This window comes from Rhinopithecus roxellana, chromosome 14 (assembly GCF_007565055.1).
Source record: "Rhinopithecus roxellana isolate Shanxi Qingling chromosome 14, ASM756505v1, whole genome shotgun sequence".
NCBI classification, from domain to species: domain Eukaryota; kingdom Metazoa; phylum Chordata; class Mammalia; order Primates; family Cercopithecidae; genus Rhinopithecus; species Rhinopithecus roxellana.
Window position 1 is genome coordinate 111,047,278 of NC_044562.1, and position 18,947 is coordinate 111,066,224.

Here is an 18,947-nt window from a genome sequence, read left to right on the forward strand (position 1 = left end):
GGCCATTATCCTTAGCAAACTAATGCAGAACAGAAAACCAAGTACCATGTGTTCTCATTTATAAGTGGGAGCTGAAGGATGAGAACACATAGACACATGGTGGCAAACAAAACACAGTAGGGCCTATCTGAGGCTAGGGGGTGGGAAGAGGGAGTGCATCAGGAAGAACAGCTAATGGATGCTGGGCTTAATACATAGGTGATGGGGTGATCTGTGCACCAAACCACCATGGAACACATTTACCTATGTAACAAACCTGTATATCCTGCGCATGTGCCCCTGAATTTAAAAATAAAAGTTGGAAATTTTTAAAAATCATGATTGAGATTTAACAAAAAATCAGATTCCAAAATCAAATCAATATGAAGAAAATACTTTCCCTGTTAAAAGTGAGCAAGGTAGAGTATGATTTTATTCAAAAGCCAAAAAAGTACTTAACAAATATAGTAGCAGTATATAACTGATGTAATCGGTTCTATTATAATTTGCTATTAATCCAGCAGAACAGCAATCAATATTTTATTTTCCTTTTCGCTTCACATTTCTGGCAAAGATATGTACAAAAGCAGCAGTCTGAATTAATGAAGGCTATTAACTTACACATAAATTTTTTTTTCTGTTTTTAAATGTCTAATCTAAAAATGGTATTTCAGGCCAGGCCCGGTGGCTCATGCCTGTAATTCTAGCACTTTGGGAGGCTGATGTGGGAGGATCACCTGAAGTCAGGAGTTTGAGACCAGCCTGTTGAGACCAGCCTGGTGAACACAGTGAAACCCCATCTCTATTAAAAATACAAAAATTAGCCGAGCATGGTGGCAGGCGCCTGTAATCCCAGCTACTCAGGAGGCTGAGGCAGGGGAACTGCGGAGGTTGCAGTGAGCCCAGATCATGCCACTGCACTCCAGCCTGGGCGACAGAGGGAGACTCTGTCTCAAAAAATAAAAAAATTAAAATTAAAAAATAAAAAATAAAAATAAAAACACTACTGCAAATGACCTTATTACTTCGATATAATTATTAAATAATATATCTCTGAGTCTCTAAAATATTCATTGCCATATATCAATTCATGGCAGTCATTGCTAATTAAAGTGATTTCTGAAAACAGTTTTTCTTTACACATTATCCACCAGAAGTTAGCTGTGCAGAACATGGTAGTGGACTGGGAGAGGGTGGAAAGTAAGGGTTGGGGGAGGAATGATTATCACCTACCTAAGTTTACCTCAACTATAAAGTTTCCTTTCTTAAAATGAGTCTTTATAATTGGTATGATAGCAGGAGAAGTGATTAGTTATTAACAGACAGCTTTTCTAATTCTAGTTTATTTTTGAGACAAGGGTAAAATTCTAAAAGGAAACAGTCTATACATTTTCTGTAAAGATTATATATTTTTATAACTTAAATGGGAAAGGTATAAAGCTTCAAGATCAAAAGATCTGTTTAGTCCAAGGAAAAGCTTCCACTATTTTTGTGGCTGAATGATTATGATATTTTCTTTTGGTTTTGAAAAGCATAGTAAATACATTCTAACGACTGACATCAGAACAAATCAGTAGGTGTACTCCAGTTCAAAGTCTCTTATCTATTAATTTCTGTGAAATGAAACAGTGTTCAAACTGAGAAGAAAATATTTTTACGATTCCCCTTCCTGCAAAAAACTGTAATCAGTACAAAAATTCTCTGATTTCCCACATCCATTCAGCTCCACTCCAGCAGAACAGCAATCAACTTTTATTTTCCTTTTTGCTTCACATTTCTGGAAAAGATATGTACAAAGACAGCAATCTAAATTAATAAAGCCCACTAACCCGATACATGGATTTTTTTCTATATGTATTTTCAAAATTATAGATGTATTTTAACATATTTAAATTATGTTTATCCTTATGATAGTTCTAATATCCCTTTTTATTCATCTTATTTCCTGTCCATAGTCTTTTTTCAATTATAAATATCATCTGACCTGGATTTTTTATTTCAGTTTTTAATTGGCTCTGCAGGATATATTTGTTAGTTGTTTGTCCATTGTTTCTGCCATTTTTTTCAAATTTACTGTATTTTCTTCCTCTACTATAGAGAAAACACTGTATCTCTTGGCCATCCCAATATTTCCTTGCAATTTCCACTTGCATTCTATCTCCCTTACTCTTACATGAACTCTTAAGGCATTCTTTCTTTATTATTATTATAACTTCTATGTTAGGTTCAGGGGTACACGTGCAGGTTTGTTATACAGGTAAACTGCTTGTCACAGGGGACTGGTGTACAGATTATTTCATCACCCAAGAATAAACACAGTACTCAATAGGTATTTTTCTGATCCTCTCCCTCCTCCAAGACTCCACTCTCAAGTAGGTCTTGGTGCCTGTTGTTCCCCTCTTTGTGTCCACGTGTTCTTGTTTAGCACCCACTTACAAGTGAGAACATGCAGTATTTGGTTTCCTGTTCTTGTGTTATTTTACTTACTATAGAAGCCTCCAGCTCCATCCATGTTATTGATAAGGATATGATCTTCTTCTTTATGACTGTACAGTATTTCATAGTGTATATGTTTCATATTTTATTTATTCAGTCTACCATTGATGGGAATGTAGGTTGATTTCATGTCTGCTATTGTGAATGGTGCTGCAATGAATATATACGCCCATGTGTCTTTATGGTACAGTGATTTATATTCTTTTGGATATATACTCAAAAATGGGATTGCTGGGGTGAATGCTAATTCTGTTTCAAGTTATTTGACAAATCATTACTGTTTTCCACAATGGTTGAACTAATTTACATGCTCATCAGCAATGTATAAGTGTTCCCTTTTCCCCACAACCTTCCAGCATCTGTTATTTTTTCACTTTTTAATAATAGTCATTCTGACTGTTGTAAGATGGGATCTCATTGTGGTTTTGATCTGCATTTCGCTAATCATCAGTGATGTTGAGCATGTTTTCATATTCTTGTTGGTCACATATATATCTTCTTTTGAAAATTGTCAGTTCATGTCCTTTGCCCACTTTTTAATGGGTTGTTTTTTACTTATAAATTTAAGTTCCTTAAAGATTCTGGATATTCTACCTTTGTTCGATGCATGGTTGGCAAATATTTTCTCATATTCTATAGATGGTCTGTTTGTTCTGTTAATAGTTTCCTTTGCTTTGCAGAAGTTCTTTAGTTTAATTAGGTCCCATTTGTCAATTTTCACTTTTGTTGCAGTGGCTTTGGTATCTTTGTCATAAAATCTTTGCCAGTTTCTGCGTCCAGCATAGTATTTCCTATGTTGTCTTCCAGGGTTTTTATAGTTTTGGGTTTTATATTAAAGTCTTTCATCCATCTTGAGTTGATATTTTTATGTAGTGTAAAGAAAGGGTCCAGTTTTAATCTTCTGAATATAGCTAGCCAGTTGTGCCAGCACCATTTATTGAATAGATTCCTTCCCCAATGCTTGTTTTTGTGAGCTTTGTGGAATATCAGATGGTTGTAGGTGAAGTGCCTTATTTCTGGGTTGTCTATTCTGTTCCATTGGTCGATGTGTTGGTCTTTGTACTAGTACCATCCTGTTTTGATTACTGTAGCCTCTGAAGGCATATTCTAAGTTATTTTTTCAAGACAACTTAAACTTTAATCATAATTGATGACACCTAAGTCATGTGCACCTACTGAGAATCCGAAGAGGCCTACTAATAGCAAAAACATCAGAACATGAATGTCTGTATCAAAGAACCAGGAATATAGAAGGTACTATTTTTTTAAAAATTCATATATATATATTTTATTATATTTAGTTATATATATAATATACATAACATATATTATAATATATATAACTGTATAATATATATAATGGAGTATTAGACAACTTTGATTCAAGTCCAACCCCTATAAACAATCAGTTTGAAGATATTGAAGAGGTTAATTTGCCCAGTTAACTTCAGTTGTTTCCATGTTTATAAAATAGTAATAAGAATTATATCTACTAATAGAATTATGGTAAAGATTATATATATGAAATGAGAATCAGAGGAACTGGCACAATGTAATTAATCAGTACATGTTAGCCATTACTATTACTGTAATCAGTATTAGGATGAGCAAAATAATTTGTAATCAATATTAGGATGAGCAACTTGGAAAAAGAAAATCCTTTCAGATTCATTCAAATATTAAGCTATTTATTTTATTTATTTCACAAATAATTTTTGAGTACATAATATGCTCCCAACCCTAGCCCAAATTAGGTGCTTGAGACACCTTACTTCACAGTTTATAATCTAGAAGTTCTACATAAAATCAAAGGCCTGCTCAAGATTAAAATTTCTGGGGTCTGCATCATTGTTAAGAATATTAATTTTATTATTTTCATTTTGTTGTTTATATACACATCAATATCACATATTTTAATCAAGTTTATAATGGAAAAATAGTGGTATTCACAAATTTGCTGGTAGATGTTAATACTTTTTGAATCTCCTATGGGATATAGAAGCAGAGCTGCCTAGAAGGCAGGTGAGTATAGGGACTGAATATCAGAAGAGGTAAAGATGAGGGAGTCAGCAAGTCAGTGGAAATGGAAGACATGGAAATTGATAAAATTTGTTCAGTGAGAATCTAAGTATGAGAGAAACGAGGGTGCCATAAAGAATCTTGTAGAATATGTATTTTAAGAAAGATAAGCACACAAATGAGATTAGGCAATGCTATCAAGGGAGGAGAAAAACAAGTGCAAATAATATCGATTTCATCAAAAAGTAATATTCTGAAATAGAAGGAATGATCAATAGTACACAATTGTGCTAAGAGAGCCAAGAAGTATATTCTATATGCAATATAAGTCACGCAACTAACTGTGGTGACCTTGGAGCAGCTTCAGACAAGCAGACAAGGAAAGCCTCAGTGTGTTGAGGTGTGAATAAATGTGACACCGAATATTGACAAATCTTGGAGACATTTAGCTATGAATAGAGGTAATAGTTACAGTGTAGCTAAAAATTGACTTAAAATAAGGTGAAGATTTATGCATAAATGCATTTGTGGTTTTAAGGGGAAAGATATTTTGACGTTTAATGCCAAGAGGAAGGAATCAGGAGAAAGGGATAAGGTTGAATATGCAAAATGAAAATATTCATTTGAACTAGCGCCCTTAGAACATGCACAGATAGCTGTAGGATCCAGAGCACTGATGAAGGAATTGCTTTATAGAGGAAGAGGCATCAATAGAAGGGGATAATAAAAGGATTTATGGACACTGGTAAGTTAGTAGGAATCTCAAAAGTTTCTGTCTCACAGATGCTATTTTCTCTTTACATGATCTGTTAAGAAGGAAGGGAGAAGAGTGGTGGTGGGTTAGAGCATAAGGGAGCAGCAGAGGTTGGATATGAAAATGAAACTGTGGGAAATGGAAGATACCTCTCTAGAAAACCACATTAAGAGTTGCTTTGCAGAGTCAAGGGCTTACTTGACTTTGTCATCACAAATTCTCACACTGTTTAATTGGTGTATATTATCTCCACCGAAGTTCACCCAGAGAGAATTAGGAGCCTCTCCCTTTCCATTCCTTTTAGCCTCCAAGGATTTCAGTTCAAGTGGTAGATATTTTTACTTCATATTCCCAATTTTTCAAACACAGTATTTCAATTTAAAAATCAGATGTTTTTAAACATGGTTGAATCAAACATAATCCTGAATTAATAGAATCGCAATGAACTCCTAGTTAGCATGTTTTGAGTAAGCTAAAAATGCTTTTTAACGTCCTTCTCTCCAAAAAAGTAATGATGATACATCTTGCCAAACCTTTGCACTCACACATGTGTACATGCAGGAGAAAAACAGTGAAGGAACTAGAAATCCAAGTAATTTTGCTGTAAGTTAGCTGCATTTTACTAGAAAAAAAAACTGTTTGTGGTCATGATTAACAAGATAACTGCCTAATTGACATTCTGTCTCTTTTCTCCCTCTCTCTCTCTCTCCTTCTTTCCTCCCTCTCTATCAGTTGAACCCTTTTGTTTCCAAGATACCTTTTAGTTTGACTCTAAGGCTGCTCAATTGGGTGTCTCTCATACTGACTAAGGTTGCCTGGCAACATGACTGATAGAATACTCACAAGCCTGTGTGGTAGCTCTATTTTTTGGCTTACAGGTGGGAGATTTGGATAGAATTTTAAGAGATTTTTCACATTGCAATTCTGTTTTGTTTCAGTGGATGTATAATTAAATTTATTACTTATAACATTATCGTTATAGTTTATTGCACTTCTCAGTATTATTTAGAGGTTTTGGTTTTGTCATAATTGTTAATACTTCTAGAATATTCTTGAAGTTTGAATTATCCCTCAAAATACTACATACCTTTTTCGAATTATATTATCATAAGTCAAAATAAAAAAATAATAAAAACCAGAAGGATATTGATGGGAAAGAGATGTAAAGGGAAGTTATTGGGGGTGAGATATATTCTATATGTTCTTGATCTAGATAGCAGTAATTCAGGCATATAACTATGTAAAAACTCATCAATCCATATATTTAATATTAGTGTACTATACACATCTTAATACATATATGATATATTTCACGATATTCTAAAGATGATGGCAATATGAATAAATATATACACACAGACACAAACAGAGACTAGGATATTTCTTTTGGCAAAAGAATCTGTCTTGGGCAAAAAGAAATGCACAGAATTATGGTGTTTTAAAGCTGTAAATAAGTAGTAGAGGTCATCTCATCAACCAATTGATTTGTCAACTGAATAAACTGAGGCCCAGAGGCATATAATTTCTTTCATAAGTTTCACAACCTGCCAATGGCAAAGGTTAAAGAGAAACCTTTAAATTCTTATCTATTTCTTAGTTTGACATTATATAAAGTGCTCCTATCATAAACTTTAACTTTGAGCAATCTTTCAGTTTAGTTCAAAGTATAGAAATTATACATCAAAGAACAGAAATTGAGACTCAATCCCATCTAAAAGGTAAAGCGCTACTCAAGAGAAACAAGTTTAGTTGCTTTTGTACTCTATCAACCTTTATTAGTCATTTATAGACACCGTCCTCTCTTAAATAACTGAATTTATGCTAATATAAGATAGGTAAACTAGACATACCATTTCCCAGCCTCCCAAGTAACTGGGATTACAGGCACATACCACCATACCTGGCTAGTTTTTGTATTTTTAGTAGAGACGGTGTTTCACTGTGTTGGCCAGACTGGTATCGAACTCCTGACCTCATGGACATCATTCTTAATAGTAAAATGATGGAAAGTGTTTTCTTTGATTCGTGAATAAGAGCAGAATGTTCATTCCTCCTATGTTCATTCAGCATTGTTCTGGACATTCTAGTCAAGTCAATAAGACACATAACATACGGGGCGGAGCAAGATGGCCGAATAGGAACAACTCCAGTCTCCAACTCCCAGCGCGAGCGACACAGAAGACCGGTGATTTCTGCATTTTCAACTGAGGTACTGGGGTCATCTCACTAGGGAGTGCCGGACAATCGGTGCTGGTCAGCTGCTGCAGCCTGACCAGCGAGAGCTGAAGCAGGGCGAGGCATCGCCTCACCTGGAAGCGCAAGGGGGAAGGGGATCCGTTTTCCTAGCCAGGGGAACTGAGACACACAACACCTGGAAAATCGGGTAACTCCCACCCCAATACTGCGCTGTAAGCATACAGGCATTCCAGGAGAATATATCCCACACCTGGCCGGGAGGGTCCCACGCCCACGAAGCCTCCCTCACTGCTAACACAGCAGTCTGCCGCGATCTATCCGCAAGGCAGCAGCGAGGCTGGGGGAGGGGCGCCCGCCATTGCTGAGGCTTAAGTAGGTAAACAAAGCCGCTGGGAAGCTCGAACTGGGTGGAGCTCACAGCAGCTCAAGGAAGCCTGCCTGTCTCTGTAGTCTCCACCTCTGGGGACAGCGCACAGCTGAAGACCAACAGGGGAAGTAGCGGGAGCCGGTGCAGACGCGAACGACTCTGTCTGACAGCTTTGGGGAGAGCCGCGGATCTCCCAACGCGGAGGTTGAGATCTGAGAACGGACAGACTGCCTGCTCAGGTGTGTCCCTGACCCCTGAGTAGCCTAGCTGGGAGAAATCCCCCACTAGGGGCAGTCTGACACCCCACACCTCACAGGGTGGAGTACACCCCTGAGAGGACACTTCCAAAGGAAGAATCAGACAGGTACACTCGCTGTTCAGCAATATTCTATCTTCGGCAACCTCTGCTGCTGATACCCAGGCAAACAGGGTCTGGAGTGGACCTCAAGCAATCTCCAACAGACCAACAGAGAGTCCTTCTGACTGTCAGAAGGAAAACTATCAAACAGGAAGGACACCTATACCAAAACCCCATCAGTTCGTCACCACCATCAAAGACCAGAGACAGATAAAACCACAAAGATGGGGAAGAAGCAGGGCAGAAAAGCTGGAAATTCAAAAAATAAGAGCGCATCTCCCCCTGCAAAGGAGCGCAGCCCATCACCAGCAACGGATCAAAGCTGGTCAGAGAATGACTTGAACGAGAGGAGAGAAGAAGGCTTCAGTCCATCAAACTTATCAGAGCTAAAGGAGGAATTACGTACCCAGCGCAAAGAAACTAAAAATCTTGAAAAAAGAGTGGAAGAATTGACAGCTAGACTCATTAATGCAGAGAAGATCATAAACGAAATGACAGAGATGAAAACCATGACACGAGAAATACGTGACAAATGCACAAGCTTCAGTAACCGACTCGATCAACTGGAAGAAAGAGTATCAGCGATTGAAGATCAAATGAATGAAATGAAGCGAGAAGAGAAACCAAAAGAAAAAAGAAGAAAAAGAAATGAGCAAAGCCTGCAAGAAGTATGGGATTACGTAAAAAGACCAAATCTACGTCTGATTGGGGTGCCTGAAAGTGAGGGGGAAAATGGAACCAAGTTGGAAAACACTCTTCAGGATATCATCCAGGAGAACTTCCCCAACCTAGTAGGGCAGGCCAACATTCAAATTCAGGAAATACAGAGAACGCCACAAAGATACTCCTCCAGAAGAGCAACTCCAAGACACATAATTGCCAGATTCACCAAAGTTGAAATGAAGGAAAAAATCTTAAGGGCAGCCAGAGAGAAAGGTCGGGTCACCCACAAAGGGAAGCCCATCAGACTAACAGCAGATCTCTCGGCAGAAACTCTACAAGCCAGAAGAGAGTGGGGGCCAATATTCAACGTTCTTAAAGAAAAGAATTTTAAACCCAGAATTTCATATCCAGCCAAACTAAGTTTCATAAGTGAAGGAGAAATAAAATCCTTTACAGATAAGCAAATGCTTAGAGATTTTGTCACCACCAGGCCTGCCTTACAAGAGACCCTGAAGGAAGCCCTAAACATGGAAAGGAACAACCGGTACCAGCCATCGCAAAAACTTGGCAAAATGTAAAGACCATCGAGGCTAGGAAGAAACTGCATCAACTAACGAGCAAAATAACCAGTTAATATCATAATGGCAGGATCAAGTTCACACATAACAATATTAACCTTAAATGTTAATGGACTAAATGCTCCAATTAAAAGACACAGACTGGCAAACTGGATAAAGAGTCAAGACCCATCAGTCTGCTGTATTCAGGAGACCCATCTCACATGCAGAGACATACATAGGCTCAAAATAAAGGGATGGAGGAAGATCTACCAAGCAAATGGAGAACAAAAAAAAGCAGGGGTTGCAATCCTAGTCTCTGATAAAACAGACTTTAAACCATCAAAGATCAAAAGAGACAAAGAAGGCCATTACATAATGGTAAAGGGATCAATTCAACAGGAAGAGCTAACTCTCCTAAATATATATGCACCCAATACAGGAGCACCCAGATTCATAAAGCAAGTCCTTAGAGACTTACAAAGAGACTTAGACTCCCATACAATAATAATGGGGGACTTCAACACTCCGCTGTCAACATTAGACAGATCAACGAGACAGAAAGTTAACAAGGATATCCAGGAATTGAACTCATCTCTGCACCAAGCGGACCTAATAGACATCTATAGAACTCTCCACCCCAAATCAACAGAATATACATTCTTCTCAGCACCACATCGCACTTATTCCAAAATTGACCACATAATTGGAAGTAAAGTACTCCTCAGCAAATGTAAAAGAACAGAAATTATAACAAACTGTCTCTCAGACCACAGTGCAATCAAACTAGAACTCAGGACTAAGAAACTCAATCAAAACCGCTCAACTACATGGAAACTGAACAACCTGCTCCTGAATGACTACTGGGTACATAACGAAATGAAAGCGGAAATAAAGATGTTCTTTGAAACCAATGAGAACAAAGATACAACATACCAGAATCTCTGGGACACATTTAAAGCAGTGTGTAGAGGGAAATTTATAGCACTAAATGCCCACAAGAGAAAGCAGGAAAGATCTAAAATTGACACTCTAACATCACAATTAAAAGAACTAGAGAGGCAAGAGCAATCACATTCAAAAGCTAGCAGAAGGCAAGAAATAACTAAGATCAGAGCAGAACTGAAGGAGATAGAGACACAAAAAACCCTCCAAAAAATCAATGAATCCAGGAGTTGGTTTTTTGAAAAGATCAACAAAATTGACAGACCGCTAGCAAGGCTAATAAAGAAAAAAAGAGAGAGGAATCAAATAGATGCAATAAAAAATGATAAAGGGGATATCACCACTGACCCCACAGAAATACAAACTACCATCAGAGAATACTATAAACGCCTCTACGCAAATCAACTAGAAAATCTAGAAGAAATGGATAATTTCCTGGACACTTACACTCTCCCAAGGCTAAACCAGGAAGAAGTTGAATCCCTGAATAGACCAATAGCAGGCTCTGAAATTGAGGCAACAATTAATAGCCTACCCACCAAAAAAAGTCCAGGACCAGATGGATTCACAGCTGAATTCTACCAGAGGTACAAGGAGGAGCTGGTACCATTCCTTCTGAAACTATTCCAATCAATAGAAAAAGAGGGAATCCTCCCTAACTCATTTTATGAGGCCAACATCATCCTGATACCAAAGCCTGGCAGAGACACAACAAAAAAAGAGAATTTTAGACCAATATCCCTGATGAACATTGATGCAAAAATACTCAATAAAATACTGGCAAACCGGATTCAGCAGCACATCAAAAAGCTTATCCACCATGATCAAGTGGGCTTCATCCCTGGGATGCAAGGCTGGTTCAACATTCGCAAATCAATAAACGTAATCCAGCATATAAACAGAACCAAAGACAAGAACCACATGATTGTCTCAATAGATGCAGAAAAGGCTTTTGACAAAATTCAACAGCCCTTCATGCTAAAAACGCTCAATAAATTCGGTATTGATGGAACGTACCTCAAAATAATAAGAGCTATTTATGACAAACCCACAGCTAATATCATACTGAATGGGCAAAAACTGGAAAAATTCCCTTTGAAAACTGGCACAAGACAGGGATGCCCTCTCTCACCACTCCTATTCAACATAGTGTTGGAAGTTCTGGCTAGGGCAATCAGGCAAGAGAAAGAAATCAAGGGTATCCAGATAGGAAAAGAAGAAGTCAAATTGTCCCTGTTTGCAGATGACATGATTGTATATTTAGAAAACCCCATCGTCTCAGCCCAAAATCTCCTTAAGCTGATAAGCAACTTCAGCAAAGTCTCAGGATACAAAATTAATGTGCAAAAATCACAAGCATTCTTATACACCAGCAACAGACAAGCAGAGAGCCAAATCAGGAATGAACTTCCATTCACAATTGCTTCAAAGAGAATAAAATACCTAGGAATCCAGCTTACAAGGGATGTAAAGGACCTCTTCAAGGAGAACTACAAACCACTGCTCAGTGAAATCAAAGAGGACACAAACAAATGGAAGAACATACCATGCTCATGGATAGGAAGAATCAATATCGTGAAAATGGCCATACTCCCCAAGGTTATTTATAGATTCAATGCCATCCCCATCAAGCTACCAATGACTTTCTTCACGGAATTGGAAAAAACTGCTTTAAAGTTCATATGGAACCAAAAAAGAGCCCGCATTGCCAAGACAATCCTAAGTCAAAAGGACAAAGCTGGAGGCGTCACGCTACCTGACTTCAAACTATACTACAAGGCTACAGTAACCAAAACAGCATGGTACTGGTACCAAAACAGAGATATAGACCAATGGAACAGAACAGAGTCCTCAGAAATAATACCGCACATCTACAGCCATCTGATCTTTGACAAACCTGAGAGAAACAAGAAATGGGGAAAGGATTCCCTATTTAATAAATGGTGCTGGGAAAATTGGCTAGCCATAAGTAGAAAGCTGAAACTGGATCCTTTCCTTACCCCTTATACGAAGATTAATTCAAGATGGATTAGAGACTTAAATGTTAGACCTAATACCATAAAAACCCTAGAAGAAAATCTAGGTAGTACCATTCAGGACATAGGCATGGGCAAGGACTTCATGTCTAAAACACCAAAAGCAACGGCAGCAAAAGCCATAATTGACAAATGGGATCTAATTAAACTAAAGAGCTTTTGCACAGCAAAAGAAACTACCATCAGAGTGAACAGGCAACCTACAGAATGGGAGAAAATTTTTGCAACCTACTCATCTGACAAAGGGCTAATATCCAGAATCTACAAAGAACTCAAACAAATATACGAGAAAAAAACAAACAACCCCATCAAAAAGTGGGGAAAGGATATGAACAGACATTTCTCAAAAGAAGATATTCATACAGCCAACAGACACATGAAAAAATGCTCATCATCACTGGCCATCAGAGAAATGCAAATCAAAACCACAATGAGATACCATCTCACACCAGTTAGAATGGCAATCATTAAGAAGTCAGGAAACAACAGGTGTTGGAGAGGATGTGGAGAAATAGGAACACTTTTACACTGTTGGTGGGATTGTAAACTAGTTCAACCATTATGGAAAACAGTATGGCAATTCCTCAAGGATCTAGAACTAGATGTACCATATGACCCAGCCATCCCACTACTGGGTATATACCCAAAGGATTATAAATTAGTCTACTACAAAGACACATGTACACGTATGTTTATTGCGGCACTATTCACAATAGCAAAGACTTGGAATCAACCCAAATGTCCATCTGTGACAGACTGGATTAAGAAAATGTGGCACATATACACCATGGAATACTATGCAGCCATAAAAAAGGATGAGTTTGCGTCCTTTGTAGGGACATGGATGCAGCTGGAAACCATCATTCTTAGCAAACTATCACAAGAAGAGAAAACCAAACACCGCATGTTCTCACTCATAGGTGGGAACTGAACAATGAGATCACTTGGACTCGGGAAGGGGAACATCACGCACTGGGGTCTATCATGGGGAGGGGGGAGGGGGGAGGAGGGAGGGATTGCATTGGGGAGTTATACATGATATAAATGATGAATTGATGGGTGCTGACGAGTTGATGGGTGCAGCACACCAACATGGCATAAGTATACATATGTAACAAACCTGCACGTTATGCACATGTACCCTAGAACTTAAAGTATAATAAAAAAAAAAAAAAAAAAAAAAAAAAAGACACATAACATACAATAAAGCTATAAGATTTTGAAAGTGTTAAGTAATACTATCTTTCTTCACAGACAACATGGATATTTACATGGAAAATTCAAAATAATGCACCATAAAAATACTAGAATTAATGAGTTTACAATCTACTATATGCAAGGTCGATATTTAAACATGTATTTTTATACAAGGAACTAAGAGAAAATAATTTTTAAGATATATCTTGCCTGCCTCAAAATGGCCAACTAGACACAGCTAGGAGGAACATCTCCCTCCAAGGAACCAGAACATCAGAAAGGCTGGAGTCCTCTGAGCATATCTTCAGAGGCAAGGTATTGAGAACAGATGGAGGGAAGACACAGATGCTGTACTGAAGGGAGAAGACACTGGGCACCCTGCATAGGACTACTGTTCACCAGGATTTATTCCTGGCCCCAAAGAACCCCTGCAGAAACTAGGAGTTGATCACACAAGGAGCAAGCTGCTCTCATCACAGTCCTCTGGAATCCCAGCAGTAGGAAACCCCTCAACCACCACGGACCCTTCAGTTGGCAGGAAGAGTAACTTAGAAAAGTGTTAGGGGCAGAACTCCAGCCAGTGCAGAGCCCAGAGGGTTTGGCTTTGGAGTGTCTGTAGTGGAACATGGCCAGGGATGCCCATTTACCTGGGCTCAACTTGTTTCCATAGGAGACTTTAGCCTTAGGGGAACTGTCCAACCTGAACTCTGAAGGGCTGTTTTGCCCATAAGACAGGACATGTGCACACAGACAAACCTTCCTTTCCCTTCCCTGCCACCACATGTGTGTGCATGCACCCTGCTGTGCCACTGTTGTTGGTGTGGGTGCATGCTGCCCCCAACCCCACCTGTCACATTGCCATTGCATCAGAGCATCAGCAGGCATGAAACCCACCTACCCTGCCACCACCAGCACCCACCCCTTGCACTGACACTGCTGCCAAAGTGAAACTAGGCAGGGAAAACAGACAGCTTGCCCACAACCTAGGCAGCCACAACCACCAGTGTGAACGTGCATAGAGGGCATGCACAGTCCTGAGCCCACCAGCACCCCCACCACCATGCTAACACCAACACTGGCATAAACACATGGATAGTTGCCAGTGGAGGACCCCTGCCTCCCTGAGTAACACTGCCATCACCATTGCTGCAAACACCTGCTGGCTACCCAGCACCCACTACCACCCTGCCACAGCTGACAAGTGTGCACTTGGCCATGCTGCCACTGCCACAGTTGCTAGCACATGTAAATGAGTATAGATTCCACTGCCACTGCCCTACAAAGAGCTTTGCCTAGCACCATGCATACAAGTATTGTGACCAGAAGTCCAGGAGCATTTCAGCCTATCCTTCACAACAGGTTCCTAACCATGAGGGGCCAGAAAACAAAGCCAGCGCCCAATAAGAGTTGCTCAGAATTAGAAAAACACAGTCCAGGAGTCCTGAGCTAAGCCTTGACTCCCTAAAATCTTCCAGAAATGAATCTAATTGACTGAATACACCTTATACCACAATTAAACCTCCAAGGTCATTAAACAGGATAAAAGAAAAAAAATCTAAATGATAGGAAATTCAAATATTGAAGGAACAGCAGACCCAAAAAAATGAGAAAGAACCAGCACAAGAACTCTGACAACTCAAAAAAGCAAGAGTGTCTTCTTTTGTCCAAATGACCATGCTAGTTCTCCAAGAAGGGTTGTTAACTGAGCTCAGATGGCTGAAATGACAGAAATAGAATTCAGAATAAAGGTAAGAATGAAGATTTTCAAGATTCATGAAAACACTGAAACCCAATCTAAGGAAACTAAGAATCATAATAAAATGATACAGAATCTGACAGACAAAATAGCCAGTATAGAAAAGCAAGAAGCTGACCTTATAGAGCTGAAAAAAAAAAACACTACAAGAATTTCATAATGCAATAACAAGTAAAAGCAACAGATTAGACCAAGCTGAGTAAAGAATTTCAGAGTCTGAATACTGACTTTCTGAAACAATACAGTCAGACAAGAATAAAGAAAACAGAATAAAAAGGAACAAACCAAACCTCAGAGAAACATGGGATTCTATAAAGAGACCAAATCTATGACTTATTGACATCCCTGAAAGAGATAAGGAGAATGAAAGCAACTTGGAAAGCATGATGCAGGTTATCATCCATAAGAATTTCCCCTATCTAGCCAAGAAGGCCAACATTCAAATTCAGGAAATGCAGAGAACCCCCACAAAATACTTCACAAGACCATCCCCAAGATACATAATCAGCATATTCTCCAAGGCTGAAATGAAAGAAAAAATGATAAAGGCAGCGAGAGACAAAGGACAGGTCACCCACAAAGGGAAGCCCATCAGACTAACAGCCAACTTCTCAGAAAGAACCCTACAAGCAAGAAGAGATTGGGGGTCTATATACAACATTCTTACAAAAAGATAAATTCTGACCAAGAATTTCATATACAAACAAACTAAGCTTCATAAGCAAAGGAGAAATAAGATGCTTTCAGACAGTCAAATGCTAAGGGAAATCATTACCACCAAACATGCACATAAGACCTCCTGAAAAAAGCACTGAATATAAAAAGGAAACACTGTTACCAGCCACTACAAAAACACATTTAAGTACACAGACCAGTGGCACTATAAAGTAACCATAAAAACAAATCAGCATAATAACTGGCTAACAACACAGTGACAGGATCAAATTCACATATATCAATGCTAATATTAAATGTAAGAAGGCTAAATGCTCCAATTAAAAGGCACAGAGTGGCAAGGTGAAAAAAGAAGCAAGACTCAGTGGTATGCTGTCTTCAAGAGACCTATCACACATACAGTGACACAGGCTCAAACTTAAGGAATGGGAAAACGTCTATCAAGCAAATGGAAAACATAAAAAACACAAGGGTTACAATCCCAATTTTAGGCAAAACAGACTTTAAATCAACGAAGATCAAAAAAGACAAAAAAGGGCAATAAATGCAATTCATTACAAAAACAGAAGTAAAGTCAAAGGATTTAGGTCAACAAGACCTGACTCTTCTAAACATACATACACCCAACTCAGAAGCACCCAGATTCACAAAGCAAGTTCTTAGTGACCTTCAAGGAAACTTTGACTTCCATATGATAATAGTGAGAAATTTTAACACTCCACTGACAGTATTGGACAGATCATCAAGGCAGAAAGTTAGCAAAGACATTTAGGACTTGACCTCAAAAAGACCAAATGGTCTGATAGATATCTATAGGACTCTCCATCCAAAAACAACAGAATATACATTCTTCTCATTACCACATGGCACATACACTAAAATCACCCACACAATATGGCATATAACAATTAGCAAATGCAAAAGAACTGAAATCATAGCAACTACTCTCTCAGACAACAGCACAATAAAAAGAGAATTCAAGATAATCACTCAAAGTTATACAATTATATGGAAATTAACCTGCCTCAGAATGATTTTGGGGTAAATATTGAAATTAAGACAGAAATCAGGAAGTTCTTTGAAACTGATGAGAACAAAGCTACAACATATTAGAATCTCTGGGACACAGATAAGGCAGTGTTAAGAGGCAAATTTGAAGCACAAAAATGCCCACATCAAAAACTTAGAAGGATCTCAAATTAATAACCTAGAATCACAAATAAAAGAACTGGAGAAGCAAGAAGAAATCAACTCCAAAGCTAGCAGAAGACGAGAAATAACCATAATCAACGCTGAACTGAAAGAGATTGACATAAAAAAACCATTTCAAAGATCAATGAATCCAGAAGTTGGCATTTTTAAAAAATTAAAAAGATGGATAGAAACTAGCTAGATTAATAAACAGAAAAAGACAGAAGATAAACACAATCAGAAATGACAAAGGCAATAACCACTAACCCCACAGAAGCATACATATATAACCACCAGAGACTACTATGAAGACCTCTATTCACACAACTCAAAAATCAACATGAAATAGATAGATACCTGAGCACATATACCCACCCAAGACTAAACCAGGAAGAAGCTGAATCCATGAACAGACCAATAATGATTTCTGAAATTGAATCAGTAATAAATAGTCTACCAACCAAAAAAAAAGCCCAGCCAGGACCAGATGGATTCATAGGCAATGTCTACCAGACATACAAATAAGAGCTAGTACCATTCTTACTGTAATTATTTCCAAAAAAATGAGGAACAGGGACTCCTCCCCAACTCACTGTATGAGGCCAGCATCATCCTGATACCAAAACCTTGCAGTGACACAACCAAAAAAGAAAACTTCAGGCCAATATTCTTGATGAAGATGGATTTAAAAATCCTCAACGAAATATCAGCAAACCAAATCCAGCAGTGCCATCAAAAAGCTAATATACCATGATCAAGTAGGCTTTATTCCTGGAAAGCAAGGTTGGTTCAACATATGCAAATCAATAAATGCAATTCATTACAAAAACAGAAGTAAAGTCAAAACCACATGTTTATCTCAATAGAAGCTGAAAAGATGTTTGACAAAATTCAACATCCCTTCATGTTAAAAACTCTCAACAAGCTACATATTGAAGGAACATACCTCAAAATAGTAAAAGCTATCTATGACAAAACCACAGCAAACATCATAATAAATGAGCAAAAGCAAAAGCATTACCCTTGAAAAGCCACACAAGACAAGGATGCCCGCTCTCACCACTCCTATTAAACATAGTATTGAAAATCCTGGCCACAGACATCCAGCAAGAAAAAGAAATAAAGCATATACATATAGAAAGACAGGGAGTCAAACTATTCCTGTTTGCAGATGACATGTTTCTGTATCTAGAAAAAATCACAATCTCAGCTTGAAAACTCCTTAAACTGATAAACTTCAGCAAAGTTTCCGGATAAAGAGTCAATGTACAAATTTACTAGCAATATATGTACAAACTAGCAAAAAATGTACAAAAATCACATTTAAAAAAATCCTATATGGCAATGAGAGCCAAGCTGAGAACCAAGTCAGGAACACAATCCCATTCAAAACTGCCATAAAATGAATAAAATACCTAGGAATACAGTTAACCAGGGAGGTGAAAGATCTCTACAATGAGAATCACAAAACATGCTCAAAGCAATCAGAGATGACACAAACAAATAGAAAAATATTCCATGCTCATGGATCTCATGGATAGGAGAAATCAATATTGTTAAAATGGCCATACTGCCCAAAGCAATTTATAGATTCAATGCTATCCCTATCCAACTATAAATAATATTATTCATAGAACTAGAAAAATCTATTTTAAAATTCATATGGAACCAAAAAAGAGCCCGAATATCCAAGGCAATTCTAAGCAAAAAGAACAAAGTTGGATGCATTATGTTACCAACTTCAAACTATACTACAGA

General features: G+C 38.1%; 1 protein-coding gene across 1 annotated transcript in view; it reads right to left on the reverse strand.

Moving 5' to 3' along the window:
• Positions 1 to 18,947, reverse strand: part of GALNT13 (polypeptide N-acetylgalactosaminyltransferase 13) — a 605,545-nt gene that overhangs the window by 550,675 nt on the left and 35,923 nt on the right. The window lies entirely within an intron of this gene.